Source organism: Bemisia tabaci, chromosome 4, assembly GCF_918797505.1.
Source record: "Bemisia tabaci chromosome 4, PGI_BMITA_v3".
In the NCBI taxonomy this organism is placed as follows: Eukaryota; Metazoa; Arthropoda; class Insecta; order Hemiptera; family Aleyrodidae; genus Bemisia; species Bemisia tabaci.
Window position 1 is genome coordinate 12,365,891 of NC_092796.1, and position 13,081 is coordinate 12,378,971.

Genomic DNA, 13,081 nt, shown 5'->3' on the forward strand with positions numbered 1-13,081 from the left:
TTTTTTTTTTTTCTTTCTTTCTTTTCCAGTGTTCAGTTCAGTTAAATTAGATTGGCAGAATATCGAAAAAAAAACTTCCCGAATAATCCTCATATTCTCATATCGAATTTTGCGCGGTTAGCGGTAAAGATGAGGGGGCAAAGGGTGACAAATGATTTAGGCGATTAGGAATAGGAAATGCTAGGAATGACTAATGACTCCTAATGAGCGACGGATCGGCAAGGATCAAAGCCCGGAGCTGCTAATTGAATGACGGCTAATTAACGCCCAGTTTTGCACGAGTGGATCATGGAGCGATCCCCGAAATTAATTGACACCGCGTCGGCTTAATCACTTAGAATTTGCAACCGCAGCTCGCCCAACCGGCCGTCCAAACATCCCTCCATTCCGTAATCCCCCTCCTCCTTTGCAAGCGGACTATGGGCTAGGATCCCTGAAACCGTGAAACCTCTCGGGAACTGTCGCAGGGGCCAGGTGCCTGAAGTGGCTGAATGATGCGCTGCAATCTAAAAGAGTGTTTTTACATATTTAACTTGTCGACATTTTTTCCCCCTTCATACTATGATCAACTCATTATTCAAATTAACATGTTTAGTCAAAAAATAAAAACTCCAAAACTATGACCCGATTACTGGTAAAGTAACGGAAACTTGTGTGGTGCACTGCCGTGCTAAGGAAGACCGCCGTAAAAACAATCGAGAGTTGCCAAATTTCCTTCAATAAAATTTTTATTTTTTAAGAGAGATGTGAATATTATTCCTTGAAATTTTCAGGAACTTTAGGTTACATTACGAACCAAATTATCTGAATAATTGGAAGGAAAATATTCATAATTTTACCAAGAAATTCGTTTTTTACCAAAGGCAATTTGTGCAATGCCTGAAGGTTCATACGGCGTTCTTCCTTAGCACGATTGTGCAGGGCTAACGCGTCAAGCCACAATTTCAGGTGTTACCCCCAGACCCAGACACCTTAAAACTACATTTTCAGTATTTTTTTTAACTAAAAATAGGTTTAAGTACTCAAAAACAAGCACACAATTCATCGTCTTTTGGACGAAGTAAACAGCATTTCAACGTTGCCAATGTTATCCTCGCAAACATTTTTACCTGCAGAAACTTGAATACGTAGGTATGACTGAAAATGTCACTAATTTTTTTCACAATCTCGCGCAAAAATCAGACAAATTTTAGACAAAATTGCACAGGTATACTCTCGAAAAAAATGTAATTGTTTGAGTCAATTTTAGGAATAGAGTTACGTTCCTTCGTGCGGGAACCGTCGAAATAAATGAGAGGATTTTTTTTCCAAAGCCTAAAATTGTATCTTCCTTTTTTCCTCCAAGAGATCGATTCATTCAAAAAAGGTACATTTTTGGTGAGCATTATTTCAAAGAGTACAGTGTTACTTAATCAGCTGCTGATTGTTTAAATTAATTTAGCAGTTAGCTGTTAGCTAAATGATACAACGGCATGTAAGTATTGCTTGAAAAAAATAAATCTCACGACTTGAGGAAACCACGGCACAGACGCACAGCGCTGAGAATGAAGAGGAATGAGCGGAAAACGAGGTAGAAATTAGCGATGAAATTGAAAAAAAAATTGAAATAATAAGATTTTCAAATCTCAGCCGATACGGAGCAGAGAAGAATAAAGAAAGAGGGGTGTTGAAAACAAGTTGCGAGATCAAAGGGGCGTGAGCATTCGTTGGCTGATGGAAGATGGATGCGCGGCGGTGAGCTGTGAGCGTGAATGGTGCGAAGCTGACCACACCTCCGGTGCTTTGTTAATCGCTCATTAGCGTCACCGGTGCCTCGTGGGGTTGGGAAAATTCAAGAACGATTCTATTATCAAAAGGCAACTTGCCCACAACGAGGCCTGTTCTGAAACAGAAAACCTCGACGACCTGAAATTAAGTTGCAGAGGGCTGTATAACTTGTGGTTGGTTCGAATATAGTCGAGCAGCATTAACAGGAATCGCAAGTTACAATACCTAGACTTATTGGGACGTGGATAATAAGTTTTTTCCCCCATGATTCGAAAGATCATTCAACGATAATAAACGGGGACAAGGTGATTTAAGAACCATTGATCCTAAATTTCTAAAGCAATTTCATGAAATTTTAGAAAAAGCAAAAATTTTGTTTTGTGACATTCTTCAATTCGACAAAAATGATACTACCCTAGTAACAACGACAGTTCAAAAAAAAATTGTGTAAAAAAATTATTAAATTTCAAAAAGACGAATCTTAAAAATACTGTCGAAATGTTCGTATTAGGAAACCCTTTTTGGCTATTTATTTTAAGTAAAATATACGAGAAGTAAAATTTAAGTAAAAAACGGTTCGAAAAAATTCTTCAAATATCAACTGCAGTCTTTCAACACTAAAAATGTTTGAAAAAATGTTAAAAAACTCCAAATATATTTTTAAGAGTTATTAACACTTTTTCCCTCTTTAACTAAATACTTTACAAAATAGCGGAAAAGAGTTTCCTGATACGAACATTTTAACAGTTTTTGAAAAACGTTTTAAGAGGTCATTGCTTCCAAGGTAGAAATGCGTGACACCAGAGAGAGGACTGAGAGGCGGAATATAGGAATTTAAAACAAAAACTTAGTACAAGTAAAATTTTCAATCATTCTCTGTATTTGTACGCAAGTTATTATCAAACAGTGCCACAAAAATTCATGAAAATATGTCTTCCATTTTTAGTTTAAAGTATCACGTAATTTATGAGTTCATTGCAAAAATGAACAGGAACTATATATTTTGGGACGCTTTCAGATGCCAGCTCTCAGACATCCCCCAAAACATTTCAACCGAAAACCACCTTCATCGCCAATATATCAAGCCACATTTTGCCTGACCCAATCACAATTAGACGTATTTCTGCCAAACGAAACTATGTGCATTATGACGTGAGCCCTCTTACGCATATATGCTTATGAGTCTCAGGGCTCATGTCTTAATGCACATAGTTCCGTTTGGCAGAAATACGTCTAATACTTCATCGTCCTCAACTACTTAATCTCGTCACGGCTACACCCACGGTTCACAAATAAGCTTAACATTATTACAGTAGCACTTGTCAGGATAATTCTCGCAATTGACCTTGGCCTTTTGCTCGTCAGTGCATTCGCAAGTTTCAGGGATGTGGCCATCGTTGTCGCGCTTGCACTGGCACTCGCCCCTCGGCCGTCTGGGGGGTGGGGCTGGTCGGGATGGTGGTCGTGGAAAGAAGTGTGCGGACCGGGAGCTGGTTCTGGGCTCGCAATATCCGTAACAGATCCCTGTACATGGGCGCCCGTTCCCTCCTCGCTCGGCCCCATCCGCCGCTAGTATTAGACAAGCCACGCTTATCGAGACGAACAGACGTAAGTTGAAGACCTCCATGGCATAAGCTGATCCGTTACGGCGCGTGGATGACCCTGAAATAAAGGGATAAAAGCTCCACTCAAGGTGGCTTGAAACGAAAAAAGCGCATGAACGATTAGGAATTGAATAGAGAATTTTCAAGTGTCTGAAATTTGATGAATTTCGTATTTAAGTGGAAACTGCTGAGTGAACTGAACACGAGGATACCTACATAAACATATAAGTCGCTCTACAGCACTCCCTCGCGCTCTACGACTCCTAACCTCCACTGCTCTCTTTCGAACCACAAATCTTGGGGCATTGCGCACCTTAACATTTCCGCTTCAATCCCTCCCTCCCTCCCTCCAACTTTTCATTGGGCGCCCTCTGCGTCTTCTCCCAGGAGGAACCCAATCAAGGACCTTCTTTGGCAACCTGTCTCCTGCCATTCTCTGGACATGACCATACCAAATGAGTTGTTTCGTCATAATGTCATGCACGATGGACTCGAAGATACCCTTGGTTCATGAATTGTACCACTATTGAAGAAGAGATGACAAAATGGTCTATTCTGCTTAAATACATTTGTTTAAATGGGAAATGCCGCCAGATGACGTCACTAGGCGGTGCATTTTCTCACTTTTAAATCTATTTTTATAATACATATGTATTTCCCATTTCAGAAAAAAATTATAAAAAATACTGTGAAATCAACTCTTTAAGCACTTTCAGGTGAAGCAATAAAAAATTTGCATGCAAATTCTCTATTCGTCAGTTACAAAAGGGCTCAAGCGCCAAAAATGAGCGATGAATTATTTAATCACATTATTAATTAATATGCTATTTAAAACGGGTCGGTTCATACGGCTTCTGCTGATTATTTCGGATTTGCACAACTGACGCTTGAGCCTTTTTGTAACTGACCGATTCAATCCGCGTGAAATATATTTCACAAAATTTCACGAGGATTTGAGTTTGTCAAAAACCAGAGGTATACATCCCTGGCTGCAAAGCAACCCAAGCCAAAAGGTCCAGTTACACGATCAAATTGAGCCATCCAACTGAAGCTCTGATTGGTGGAAAAAGACCTGAGGTGAGGATGCGACCAATGAGAGGCCCAATTTGATGGTTCAATTTGATCGTGTGACCAGGCCATTAGAGGACGCTTTGCACCCTCAAAGGGTCGCTTCCAGCCTCATTTTCCAAGAAAAATCACTATCTGTCGATAGCCTCAAAAATAAGATAATTCGACACAACAAATCTCTAGAACGAATTATGACAAAAAATGAAAATTTAGGAGGTCTGAGAACTCACATAAACGATACCTGTATTGCTTTGTACTGAAACCTTCGAGGTTGATTATCTAAAAAATGTGTCTTTTTACAAGTGTGCGAGACTCCTAATAAAATAGAAACTCTAGAAAGACAATATCGTACTTCCGCCCACATGAACACAGAATGTTGCTACTTTTTCTTACATTGTGGAAGATCTTTATTATGCAACATTTATTCCATCTGGACCTATTTATCGGTGAAGGGCGAATGTCAGATCTGGGCACTCATCCCTATTTTATTGGATGGTGAAAAGTTTACTCACCGATGGTATAGTCGATGCGAATGGATGAGCAGCGGTTTTGACGGAACAGCGAATATCGCCTCCTTAGCTCTGGCCAACATAATTACTGAACCACACTCATTGTTAAGCGCTCCCGTTTTCCGGCATGTTAATTCATTTCTTTGTTTTTCCTATTCTTACATGGATCGCGGGAGACTTCCGATAAGATAACACGGACTGTATTTTCGTGTGGTTCCTAAGCCTTCAAATTTTGCACTCCGTGCACTTGCAAGACCAATATTGTGGCCTCATTCCTGTTGTTGAAATCTTAGAGACGCTTGCCATGCAGCACATTATTAGAGGTTTCTATGCAGGCAATTAATCTCATCAGACATTTTGTGAAATAAGTTGACAGATAGTTAAAATTTGAAAGTAGATAGTATATTTTGGCGTGATTTTGACAGGGTTCTCAATTTTTCAGTATCTTGAATCTTCAAATTAACTCACCTCCCAAAATTCCCCAGTTACATTTTATATGTGAGAATTTTCAAAGACTCCATTTTACAAAACTCTGCAAGTTTTGAGGCGCATATTCGTTTAAAGGCTTGGCATATTCAGACCAACCCTATTATTATGGTTTTTTACAGATGGCTCTTTCCTACAAACGCCCTTTCATCCATTTTCCATTTTTTTTTACAGTATCCCGAAGGACATGTAGTTCATTTAATATTCTCAAAATTACATCAAAATTTGTAAAATTAGTTAAGTATTTTCTTATACAGTTCAATTAAGCTTTTCATGCACATACTATACGTCTAAAAGTTTATTATGTACGTTTAATTGTGTGGACAAAAAAAATTAAAAATAAAAAACAAAAAAAAACAACGTAATTTTCTCATCATTCTTGGAAATATGGCGGAAATTTTAAATTTCAGATTCAAAGATTAGAGAGTAGAACCGGTACTACGTATGACAATAAATCCACGGCAATAAGTCCTGATGCCGGTTTTGGAAGGGTGGAGAGCAAGGGGTGGTTAATGAATCAGGGTAAGGAGTCAAGTTCAGAAAGAGATGGGGGGGGGGGGGGGTTGCGCAAGAGGGAGAGAGAGAAACGAGAAATGAGGAAGCCCAAACAATATAAACAATAAGCAGTTCAATCATCATTAAATGACAATCAAAGACACGTGTCGCTATCACCCGAGTACCGGCCGCACTAACCAATATCGATATCCAATGGACCCAGATGAGGCACTATGTGGCGGCGCGCCCCTTGATTAGCCAGGCGTTGTCAAGTTTCTTTCAATTTTTACTCAATTACACGTCCACGATTACTTACGAGTAACTAGGGCGAAACAAGGAAAATATGGATCTCGATCAAGGTGTTTCAAAATTTCAAAAAATTATAAAAAATATTGTGCTATCAGATCTTTAAGCGCTTTCAGATGAAGCAATACAAAATTTGCATGCAAATTCTCCACCTCTTTGACATTAATAGTTGCTCTACAAATCACGCTCAGCCGCGCCGCGCGGTTGGTGAGTGCCTGGACAGCCGAAACGCCTTCAACTTCGTGTGTATGCAACATGGACATCCATCGAGTTCGAATAGTTGCATCCAGGAGTTGAAATAAAATTTGTGTGGTGTTCGTCGCATTCGAAACTATCGAAGGGCGGTTTGCTTGTTTCTCGCACACCCCAACTTTATTCCTAAGTTGCCTCTTGTGACGCTGAAGTAAACTTTTACTGATTTTCATCGTGACATTGTCAATTTTCCGAATGATGCTTTGAATGCTTAAATTCATAACAACATTGCCGTCTTAAGATGTGGGCTTCGCCCAAACCGTCTTTGCTTTAGTAACGACGATTATTGCGGCAAAGCCATTTCACCGTCACTTCAAGAATAATGTATGCATCGCAACATATTTGGACGTTTTTCCTCTGAAGAGTTATAAAAAAGTCCAGTAAAACATGCGAACGGATCTGAGAGACTTAAGAAATTATGCAAGCAATCGTAGTATATCTTTAATTATTTTTAAAAAAAAAGAAGTTATTAATAGTTTTCTAACTAAATATATAAATATAACAGACTTTTGATCATTCTAAATCATTCCCGATGATTTAAAGAAATTTCCAAATAAGAAATCACGAATTACTAGCTAAAGTTCTAGCTAAAGTACTAGCTTCAAGTTTGTCATTCCACCGTACTCCCCCACCCCATTGTTTTTCTTGAAACAGTACTCTCTATTCCAATCGTTTTCCTATATAAACGTCAGTGGCGTGCATTTCCTGCAAAGAGTGATACAACTTTTTTAACTTGTGTGCAGTGCGTGCGGTGATGCCTACGGGAAAAATTGAAGGAGCTTGAATTGATTTTGATCCCCGACAAGAATAACTCCCGTTAAAAACTTGAAATCGCTGACTCGAAGGCCACTTACGTCCCATCTCGGCGCGCGGAAACTTTCAAGGAAAGTCAGATTTTGCCCAAATGAGTTACTTAGCTGCAATATATTGGCTAAAACGATGCATTTTTGAAAAATAATACCGAAATTAGCGTCAACGGGAATTCAATATGCTTAATGTTCCATCTGCTCATTCCGTTTGAGCGAAGAATTTCACAGTCAGCCAAGTTAAACGTGAAAGGGAATGAAAGAGCATCCCCAACTCTGGGGGATTCTGGTGAGAACTGTAGCAACTCGGAACGGGACATGCAGACAAATTAAAGCAATTAACAGACAAAGGTAGGAAGAAAACGGAATTGGCCATTAATTGAGTGGTCCAAGTTTAAAAGCCATTTATAATTGGGCCCAAGGAAACCCCGCTCCAGGGGCGCACTGAATAAGGGTGCCCAGCTACTTAATCTTAAGCGAAGGTTTCGCTAAGTTCTGCATCGGGAGTTGAGGGATGGGGGAACATCACCTCCTTACCACCTCCCTCGCCCGCCACCCCTTCTCCTGATAATCAAAGAGTCGTTCGTTTCACGATCTTCTCACACTGCCTTGCTTAAGTGAGCAATTTGCTGAATAAACCTCGATAATTAATCGTAGGAAAAAAGGAGTTTCAAGCTTTAGCGAGACATCGATTCTCGATTCTATACTCCACATTCGGCAACCTACACTCCGTTTGACCTCGCCTCAAATTCCCCTTCCTCGCGCGAAAATCAAATAAATATTCCCAAGAATAAACGTTGACGATTACAAGTAATGGTCGAATGATGGAATTTTTGTAAAAAAAAAATAAAGAAAGTCAAAATTGATGTTTTAGGGAACCCGTATTTTGGAGTTTATTACAAAAAAAAAATTACAAGATGTAAAATTTAGGTATTCAAGAAATATCTTGAAAAAGTCTCAAAAAACCTACAAGAGCTTTGTAACACTTGAAATGTTTGGCAAAAAGGGGGGAAAAAAATCTAAAAAATTGTGTTTGTTTACAAAAAGACTTTTCATCTAAATATTACCGGGCATAGATTTTACTTTACAAAATATCAAGAACAGAAGTTTTCCTAGAACACAATTTTCAACTCATCTTTTAAAGTTTTCGAGGAGTGTTTTTAATGGATTTCTTATCCAGGGTCTCTCTTTTGTACAGAGAACGAGGCAACCAGAATTCGCCTCGATTCTTTTTTCTTTTAACATATCGATTACCAAAATCCGTAGAATATCATGCCTCCCAAAGGACGGGTCACGGTCTATTCAGGTCTAGTCTGCTGGATCACTCTGTATCTTCGAAGGACCATCCGTAGGTACAATCATTGCAGGCGATGGCGCAATACCCACTTCACCAGGACATGACGTGAAAAGAGAGTGAGGTAGGTCATTGCTCCAGCCGGCGCACAGTGGATCGAGTCAATAGGAGAGTTCGGACAAAATTAGGAAACTTTAAACGCTTATAACTCCGTTTATGCAAAAATTTTAGGTTCTAAAAGTGGTTTTATTGGTTTCCTCGTAAAATTTTCTTCTAGAGTCACCTCTTGAACTTTAAAATGTGACGGAATAAACATAAAATTTTGCAGTTTTAGTCAAAAATTTCATGTCCGACCTTTCCCATTGACTCGATCCACTGTGCGGCGTAACATCCCGGGATGGAGGGGGCGAGGGGGCCAGAGGGCTATGACGTAGGCGTGCGCAGTCTTGTTGCGAAACCGTGCAAAACTTCGCGAAACAAGCGCATGTAGAAAAAAAGCTGTCCCTTTCAATCTAGTTACCCAAATTCACCCTTTGAATTTCTGCGAATTTTTGAAATTGAGCTTTGTTTTCAAGCAAAAATCACGTACTTCCGAATTTTGGATCCTATATATTTTTCAGGTCAATAATGTGAGCCTCAGCATTAAATGGAAGTCTTATGATACTTCTGGATGTCTTTGTATGTGATTCACACAGATTTGATTTGCGACGTTGCCAATTCTACATAACTTTTTAGAGTGTGCCACTGTACTACATTGAAAAATTTGTCCATAATTTAGGCTCTTTTCAGACTAAATATGGATCCTTCCTGACACTATGAACCCTTCAGAAACCCTTCCCCACTCCAGAAGTGTCATAAGACTTCCATTTAATGCTGAGGCTCACATTATTGACCTGAAAAATATATAGGATCCAAAATTCGGAAGTACGTGATTTTTGCTTGAAAACAAAGCTCAATTTCAAAAATTCGCAGAAATTCAAAGGGTGAATTTGGGTAAAAAATTTTTGCTGGAGACTCTTGCGGTTGGGTTTTAGTTTACGAAAATCCTTCATTTTTAGCCCGACACAGCCCGGCACATATTCAGAAACTACTTCGTTTACGAATTTTCCAGCGTAATATAGTGGCACACTCTATAAAAATTGACGTAAATTTGGCAACGTCTCATATCAAATCTGTGTGAATCACATACAAAGAACTCCAGGAGTGTCATGAGACTTCCATTTAATGCTGAGGCTCACATTATTGACCTGAAAAACATGTAGGATCCAAAATTCGGAAGTACGTGATTTTTGCTTGAAAACAAAGCTCAATTTCAAAAATTCGCAGAAATTCAAAGGGTGAATATGGGTAAAAAATTTTTGCTGGAGACTCTTGCGGTTGGGTTTTAGTTTACGAAAATCCTTCATTTTTAGCCCGACACAGCCCGGCACATATTCAGAAACTACTTCGTTTACGAATTTTCCAGCGTAATATAGTGGCACACTCTATAAAAATTGACGTAAATTTGGCAACGTCGCATATCAAATCTGTGTGAATCACATACAAAGAACTCCAGGAGTGTCATGAGACTTCCATTTAATGCTGAGGCTCACATTATTGACCTGAAAAACATGTAGGGTCCAAAATTCGAAAGTACGTGATTTTTGCTTGAAAACAAAGCTCAATTTCAAAAATTCGCAGAAATTCAAAGGGTGAATATGGGTAAAAAATTTTTGCGGGAAAATCTTGCGGTTGGGTTTTAGTTTACGAAAATCCTTCATTTTCAGCCCGACACAGCCCGGCACATATTCAGAAACTATCTTATTTAAGCATCTTCATGGAAAATGCGCATTTTACTGAACGATTTGGCAACAGCATATACATGCCACACAATCAAATTTCTAATTATAGTAATATACGTGTAAAAAGGGACTACTTACCATGAATAATGGCTGCCAATAAGCCTGCAGATGTAGCTTGTACCTGTCACTGCATACACACTTTGATTGAAAAGCTGAACGTAAACAATACTGAACTAGAGCTAAGATGCGCGCGAAACCGCTGGGTTTACCCTTTTTTCCTCGACCATCCAGTAATATTAAGCGGATTCTGTTGTCACAATGTCATGCAGTAGATATCAGAGAATCATTATTTACCTGTTTTACCAAACTTTTACCAAATTTTTTTTTTGGACTTTTCGCCAGCTTTTCGGGTATAATACTCCACTGTGCGCCGACTCCGCGAGATTAAATATTAGTGCCTAACACAAAGTGGAGCGGCGACGCACTGGCGCCTACAAACCTAGCAGGGATACTTCACGCATTGCGCAATGCGTGAAGGGGGTATCCCTGTTAGGTTTGTAGGCGCCAATGCGCGTCTCGCGCTGGCTGCCCGCCCGCCGTGCCTCAGCGTGCCACAGTGCTTGAAGCTAGAGTCCCTTTATACCCAGAGTTAAGACAACTCACTTCTGGTTGGGCCAGGGTGGGGCTGAAAGTGGCCTAAAAAAAATCCAATTCTGATTGGTTCTCGCTCATGGAGGCCGAAACGAGTGCCCCAAGATGGCGGTACCTCGAATGTGAACAAGAATAATGAAAACATTACCTAATTGTGGTTTTTCAAGAGTAAATTGTTATTTCCATCGGTCCAAAATGAAAATAGATTAAGAAATTATTCACAAACCAATCTCATTTTCTTTTTAACTGATCAATTTGTTGATGTTGTTGTTTTTGTGTGACAGACATCGGAGGATTCCTGATCCTTATACCTCAATATCGTTCGTTTGGGTGCACTCGTTTCGGCCTCCATGGCCAGCCAAGGCCGGCTGCCAGTCAGCTGATAATCGAGTTGTCTTAACTCTGGGTATAAAGGGACTCTACTTGAAGCAACTATTTCACACCAGAGATATTGCACAGTATCATACGAAATTGAAGGCGCTCCAACATGTAAGGAATGGCAGGCATCTTTCAAAAGTACGGAGCTTTCCTCGCAAAATAAATCAAGATACTACGGCCCAGAAAGAGAGCGGTAGTCCAAAAACTTACTAAATCCTAGCATCCGTAATTAGTAACGTTTAGCATACACTTTATTGCCCGGCTGCAGCTTTATCGCCATCGGCTATAAAAGGCTATAAGAAATTGTATAGCCAACTATAGTAGCTATAGGAAATCTTACAGCCGGCTGTAGGTCTATAGTATTTTGGAGCACAGACCCCACTGCCAATTTTTACCAGGGAGATACAAAGTAAAAATTCAAGAGGGAGATTCTGTTGGTCAGAGTGAATTTCCTTATTGTGGAGTGACATTTTTCCTTATCGCAGAGGGGAAACTACATTCACACCCCCAATTTCGAAGGAGTAAATCCCCCCCGCTCCCATGAGCATTCCCCTCGTGAGATCAAAAATGTATATTATTGAGGAATTTAAAGTTACATCTCAACTATTCGTTTTCAGCTACGTTGAGTTACAGACGTCGTCGCAACAAAACAAAATTGAGTCTCTCCTCTCAAAAATTAGGAGAGAGCAATGAACCAGGGGGTTTACAGCTTCAGTTGTAAACGGCTTGTGAGAAGTATATCCCTACAAAAAAAGAAGCCTTATTTTGGCCGTCAGAATTCACTCCTGAAAATTTTGCTGCTATATTTAGAATCGCTTTGAATGCCTGCTCAAAAAAGTATATTTTTGCCAGTTTCCTTTTAAACGCGTAAGTAATCGGAGATTTTTAAACGCTGCAATAAAGAAACGTACATTTCTACTGTAACCATCAATATAATATATATCTTCGCACTGTAGACTGAAAGTAATAACCTGAATTATTGACGATGATGATAGTATAAAGTTATCTCCATGGTATTTCACTAATGATTGTTTCGTATCGTTTACGTTTTTTGTTTTTTTTTTCGTGAAATTAGAAGAAAAAGTTTTACTCTGTGTTTGCACTTAAATTAAGAAACAAGTTGGTTTTTGCAATCGCTAGCGATAGCAATATTCGTCATGGGAACTTTTGCTTCTGGGATATGAAAATTTTAAGGTACAGTTCGTTTGTAGTGTCTTCAGAATTGAAGGGGCTATGTAATTTTGTGTCGACATCTCTTTTTTAACATTTTTAATTTTTTTTCTTTGCATACAAGAAAGCTGTTATTTACCAATTATTTATTTTCGTTGGATTATGTATGGTTTTTGGAAGTTGGCGCATTTAACTTTCAGTTTCGTTTTTTCGGCGTAAAGTATGATATTTTTACTCTACGCATATGCCCGAATACGCATCATAACGACGGTGAAACTACCAAACCACGTATCTCGTTTGCGGTGTTTAAAAATCTCCGCTCACATTTTATTTTTTTGAAGTAGACCAAATCAATATCATTCCTTGAAATTTTCACAGAATTTTCTCCGCACGAAGAGGAAAAATCACGGAAATTTTCAAGACTGGACGTTAAGTAGCTTTTCATTTAAAAAATAAAGTATGACAGGAAGTCTGCGACGTCGCAAACCGAGATACGTGGTTTGGTAGTTTCACC